This window comes from Grammomys surdaster, unplaced genomic scaffold (assembly GCF_004785775.1).
Source record: "Grammomys surdaster isolate TR1022 unplaced genomic scaffold, NIH_TR_1.0 199, whole genome shotgun sequence".
NCBI lineage: Eukaryota > Metazoa > Chordata > Mammalia > Rodentia > Muridae > Grammomys > Grammomys surdaster.
In genome coordinates, this window is record NW_021604644.1 from 3,832,182 (window position 1) to 3,839,109 (window position 6,928).

The following is a 6,928-nucleotide window of genomic DNA, read 5'->3' on the forward strand; positions in this document are numbered from 1 at the left end:
CCCAAGTGCTGGGATTAAAGGCGTGTGCCACCACTGCCTGGCTATCACAACAGTTTCATACTCATAATGTAAATGGCTTCCAAGGAAATGTTAAAGATGTTAAACCTGAGCCAAGATTTCTCCAGTTTAACATCTGCATTACTGAGCAGTTACGCTGAGATCACCTTTCTAGAACAGTTGGTGCTCTGTGGCTTTTCTAAATCAAGATGAGGGCTGCTGTTAGCACCCTGGTAGGACCCATAAGTAGCTATCCCTGCTGTTGCCAGTAACAATGAAGGAAAGCAAACAGCTAGGAATGCATAATTCAAAACATTTGTTTAGGGCTTAAGTAGAGAGCCTACTTAGCAGCCTGGAGGCAGAGTTGGATCCCCAGTCTTGGAAAATTTTAATATATGTGTATATATAATTTTAATTTATGTTTATATAATTTTAATATATGTGTGTATATATACACACACATATATGTGTGTGTATGTGTGTGTAAATTTATATATGTATATACATATATATGTGTGTAAATTTATATATGTGCATATGTAGGCATATATACATACACACATGCATACACACACACCACACACACACACACACACACACACACACACACACACACATATATATATATATATATATATATATATATATATATATATACCCCATGTAAAGGTGGAGTGAACTGACCCCCTGAAAGTTGACTTCTGATCTCTACACAAATAATAATAATGATAATAAAATCCCTCACAACTTTTTTAAGTTTTCTGACTTTATGCAGGGATCCATCCATTATACACACACAAATTTTAATCCTAATTATCTCTGTGTTTCTCAAACTGTGGTCCTCAGACCTACAGCAGCAGCAGCAAACTGGGTAGAACAGGGGAATGGGGCTTTTAGACAGGCAAAGGCAGATAATCAAACTGTGGGCTAACACCTGTGGCTTAACTGGTCCAGCTCGTCCTCATGTACATTAGAGTCCTCTGCTATGGGAGAGACATGGAGGAGAAGGGAGCTGGTCTACCTCAGTATTCAGAAGGATCAGATTTTTCCAGTGGTGGAATGAGCCAGAGAGTATGAAGCCTCTTCAAAGAGAGAATTACATTGATGAGAATAAAGTCAGAGCTAATCAACACAACTTTTAACAGACTTCTAATCAGAGCGAGAGGAAGGAACAGCTGTTTGCAGCCTGTGTAAGTTTCCCATTAGTGAATAAAATAAATGTAAACTGTGGAAAGGGAGTCATTGAGACGGTCAGCAGGAAAAGATGCTTGATACCCAGCCTGATGACTAGGGCTCAGTGTCCAGAAGCTGACTGTCAGGGAGAGGGAGAACTGACCCCATGCCCACACATGGCACAGCACACTCCCTACCCCGACACAGTAAGGAACTGTAATAAAATACTTAGATTTTCAAAGGGGGGGATGTTGGTTTGGTTCAGTTTGTCAGGTTCCAGTTCTAGTCAGGTGACTTCATTGTTTGGGGCCTATGAAGCAGAATACCTGGGGTGTTGTGGTGTCACATGGCAAAGCAAAATGCTTACTGTGTGACAGCCAGGAAGCCAAGAACAGAAGTGGCCTGGGTTCTCAACTTGCCTTTGAAGCCACTCTCCAAATGAACATCCCCCCAGTAGTCTCCATGGCTTAACGGTTCTATCACCTCCCAAATGTGCCTTGGGTTAAGGAGAACTGCACGCCCAAACTGCTGCACGCCCAAGCTGCTGCAGGGCCGAGTGCTGCTGATTCTTTGGAGCATTCTACAAGACTTGAAAGTCAAGGATGAGAACTTGGTTAGAACTAGGTGTGGTGGTGCTCCCTTGTAATTCCAGTCCTCAGGTGGCTGAGGCAGAAGGATCACAAGTTTGAAGCTAACCTGTGCTACATAGTGAGATCATCTCCAACAAAAATTAAAAATCTGGTGTGTGTATACACATGCACATGCCCACACATGCACATGGTTGGGAGATAGAAGTCAATTTGGGGTATTGTTCCTTAAGTCATCCATCTTAGTTTTTGAGGGTCTCACTGGGAATTGGGGACTCTATGTTTAGGTTAGCCTGGCTAGCCAGTGAGCCCCAGGGATCTGTCTGTCCCTGTCTTTCCAGGCCTGGGATTCACAAGCACAGGACCAGCACACATGGATTTTATGTGGATGCTGGAGATGAAACTCAGATCCTCATGCTTGCACGGCAAGCGCTTTATCAACTGAGCCATCTCTCCAGCTCCAAAACTGATGCTACAACTAAAAATGACCTAAGCTGTAAATACAAAGGTGTAGTCTCTCTGTGTTCCCATGCTCAGCAGGAAATACTGCTGCAGAGTTGGGTGTTCATACTCTTCATGCTAGACAACCACAGACTTCCCTCTGCCCTTGAATAACAACACTGTGGCCGTTCTTTTTGGCTCTGAGATGTAATCTCTGGGATGCAGAAACCAAGTACACAGAGTGTTTCACAAATAAAGAACACCACCACCTGGTCAGATGTAAGCCAGAAGTTACTAGTTTTAAAAGCAGAAACAGCTGTTCAATCTAAGTATAAAAATATTGGGGTTGGGGATTTAGCTCAGTGGTAGAGTGCTTGCCTAGCAAGGCCCTGGGTTCAGTCCTCAGCTCTGAAAAAAAAAAGACAAAGATTAAAAAAAATCTCCAGGGCTGAAGAGATGGCTCAGCGGTTAAGAGCACTGACTGGTCTTCCAGAGGTCCTGAGTTCAAGTCCCAGCAACCACATGGTGGCTCACAACCATCTTTAATGGGATCTGATGCCCCCTTCTGGTGTGTCTGAAGAGAGCAATAGTGAATACATAAAATAAATAAATAAATCTTTAAAAAAAATCTCCAAGGGAAAAGCACTTTCACCAATTCTGAAAACACTGCTGATCTTAAACAAATATTCTGATCTTTTCACATTTTTGCCCCAATACTAGACAAATTTTACTTAATTCTATAGCAAAGCTGCAATTAAGTTCTGTTACTGTATGAAAAACTATGTGCAGGTTGAATCCAGTGAACACTATCAAAGTTCAGCCAGTAGGGAGGGTCATGAAGGCAGAAGATCTAAATCTAACTCACTAAGGATGTGACTTAGGTAAATGAAGCTTTAGGTAATTGTGAAAGGTAACAGTACCTACCTCATAAGGATTGAGTACTGAGCCTGGCAAATGATAACTATGCTAACACTCAGCACACAGCAAGAATAATGATCCCATGCACAATGCTGGTCATGATTATCAAAAAACTGTATCAGAGTGAGAACATATTATGTCATTGGTCTCCAACTGCAGGGAGAGAGACAGTGTGCTAAAGAATTCAAGGTGTTCTCCCTGGAGTCCCCAGAAGGAATTCAGCCCACTGATGTCTTGGTTTTGCAAAGAAACCCATTTTGGACCTGGAACTGGAACCTCATCTCTATACTGGTTTAATCCACTAAGATCACAAGAGTCTGCTATGGCAATAGGAGGCTAACATAGATCATTAATATGTATTAGATTAATATGCATTAGAATGCAGAGCTCTTGTCTTCTTTTTTCCTTCACTAACACTCTGACTGGCCTTCAATTTGTGATCCTCTTGCCTCAGCCTCTCAAGGCTGCTGGCATTATAGGCACGTACCACCATGTCCCGCTAAAAAGTCCTACTTTTAAGTATCTTCAAACATGTGAGCAGAAGAGGAAAGGTGAACATTAGAGCTACAGCTTGTTAAGTCAGTTCATCTAGTTTGGCAAAATATTCTGAATTGAATGAAATTCATTCTTACTTTTTCAGTTGTGAGATGGGATCATGCTATGTCACACAAGCTGGCCCCAGACTCCTAATGCCACGGCTCAAGTGGCATTTGCATCTCACAGTGCTTGGAAGTGCAGGCCTGGGCCAATGGGCAAATCATTCTCTCTTACCTCTAGGACAGAAAGAAGTTTAGAACCTTGACTTTTAAATTTTAATTTTTTCTTCTGTGTATGTTTTTAAATGATTATTTAATCAAAATGTGGAGCCAGTACTGTACTGGTGGCAAATTCCTTTAATCTCAGTACTTAGGAGCAGAGGCAGGTGGATCTCTGTAAGTTTGAGGTCAACCTGGTTCACATGGTGAGTTCCAGGCCAATAAGAGCTGCATTGTGAGACCCTGTCTCAAACAAACAAACAAACAAACAAACAAACAAATGTGAAGAAACACATTAGCAAAAATTTGGCATGAATTCATAATTTTTTTCTGGCAGTTGTATGGTCAGAAAAGAGCTATCAGTAACAAATTGCTGCTATTGCCTTATGCTCCAACCCTGGTCCAAAAACACACGCCCATATGGTGAAATCAAATTATTTCAAGCCACTATAATGAAATGTTGATAGTCCATCAATATTTCAAACATGTCAATCACACACAAAAGTGTGTCAAATGTTTGTAAGTAGCATTTATTTCTTTAAATTACATCATGAGGTAGACCTATACCAAATCCATTTCTAAAGGCTTACTAAAACCTGAAGAACTTATGTAGGTGTGTATAGTTGTCATCTGTAATTCTGTCTACCCACTCAAAGACTGAAGACAATTCATTGTGAATGAGAAAAGCCATTTTCATTTTTAGAAAGCTTCTCTATTCTATTCTAAAATGAACAATTCACATACCAAAAACCTTCTGGTAGTTTTAATTATAGATTATGAACTAAGGTATAAAATCATGCACTTTGTGGCTACCTTTGAATGCACATCTTTACTTAAAGGTGGGTAAAAGGTGTGTAACTCCTGGTTACCTAGATGCTAAGAGCTACTTAATTTGTGAGCCCAAAGCCATATGAAAATGTAGAGCTGTGTTCACAAGAGGGCACGATACAAGTGTGGAGCCTCTATGGCCCCACAGCCTGGAACACCAATCCTGAACGGATGCTTACTTCATATGCTTCTATAGAGACCTTATTTTATCTCTGTCCCAAGTACCTAGACTAGGCATATAGTAGGGATTCAAATCCATGTTCAATGAAAAATAGAGTCCTAATTTAGTTTTCAAACCCACTAAGGAATACCCAGATGATGTTAGCCTGATAATTCTCAAAAAAACAAAAAAGCAAATAAACAAACAAAAATAAAACCAACCCGAGGCTACCTCTGAGGCTTAATAATTTTCCATCACGTTCTGGATTTGTGAGAACTTGAGACCACACGTAGTGAAGGTTCATTTAATTCATTCAACAGGTATTTATTGAACAACTACTCTGTCAGAGCCTATCCCAGGCACCGTGGATACAAGAATAAAGATAGCCCTGCTGCCCTCATGGAGCGCACAGTCTAGCAAAAGGACCAATAGCACCTTAGAACCTACTGAGTGTTCTGGTTGACAGCATATTAACTAGAATATCCAAGCTTGCCAAAAATACAAACCTAAAATTTGGTGCCCCCCAAAAGAAGTATAGATTGAAAATGAAAGATGCAGTCAAATTTAAAAGAAGATTCAAATCTATTCTTTGTGTGGGGGGAAGTACAGGTTGGGCCTATCTAAAAGACTGCGGCCAGATCTAAATCCTGAATGTTACTTTATTATTCCTGGGGGTAGGCGTCACTATATAGTAACACTTATATATACATACATTCAAAAGATGTCTGCATGAAATGTGCTCCTTGGGACTTTTTTTTTTTTTTTAAGAATTATTTATGTATGTGAGTACACTGTAGCTGTCTTCAGACACACAGAAGAGGGCATCAGATCCCATTACAGATGGTTGTGAGCCACCATGTGGTTGCTGGGAATTGAACTCAGGACCTCTGAAAGAGTAGCCAGTGCTTTTAACCACTGAGCCATCTCTCCAGGCCCTGGGACTTTTGGTTAAACCTCTTTCAGGTCATTTACAACTCAAGACAGCAACATACAGGCAAACTGGAAACTTTCCTCTTGGTGCTGATTTCCACTACCTTATGGAGGGAAGCAGCTTCCAGGACATACAGTCTGGAGTTCTCTAGAGGATGTACATGTTAGTGCAGTCTTATTCTGCAGTGTCACTAACTGATTTTTAACATGGCAATCAAGAGTACATTTTAATGGTTATTCAGTGTCACCTTTCAGAGTCTTTAGCCTACCTGGATTTTCCTTTTTCTTCCTTCCTCTTCTGCACTCTTCTTTGTTCTTAAAAGCAGGAAGGACCCCCTGCAGAGGCAGAACCTTTGTTGTCACCTTACTCTACCTTAGTTCAGCTAGTTCTTAATCCAGCAGCAGCTAGTTTAGACTTCCCTTACTTGGTTAAAGTAGCCCCATCTTTAACTGTCCAGTTATTTTGTAGGCACCGACCATGACCCCATGACCGGTTAGTTCATGTCACAGCCCATAATTTGAAGACAGCACAGAAGAAAGTGGGAACCTGTTAGAAACAGGCATACTGATAGAATACATTACTTTGCAGATATGAAACACTTTTTAAAGCTAATAATGAGGCAAATAATTACATAGTCGGGGGAATCACTTACTAAGAGATAATCCTCACATTTGTTATAGCCCTTTGTGTTCTATGAAATGTTTTATGTGTATACCTCATTGGGTATTTGAAATAAAACATCATGAATATAACTTCATGATGAAGTGAATTAGACTGGGCATGCTGTTTAAAAATGCAAGGAGGTAGACTACCATCCCTAAGGAGACTTGCATCAAAAAATAATCGAAAATTTAAAATTTTGGCACTTAAAAGATATGCATTAGTTATCCAAACGGAAGGCATATATATGAAGGTGTTACTGAGTGGACCTATACAGCACCACTGGAGACCACTGGCCACAAAATAAAGATTGTCATCAGGAAGTTATCAGGCCATGCCTCCTGCTTTCATAAAAGCCAAATGAAAACCAGGTGTAGTGGTACATGGTACATGCCTTTAATCCCAGCATTTGGTAGGCAGAGGCAAGGGAAACTCTGAATTGTGGACCAGCCTGGGTTACAAAGGTAGTTCTAAGACA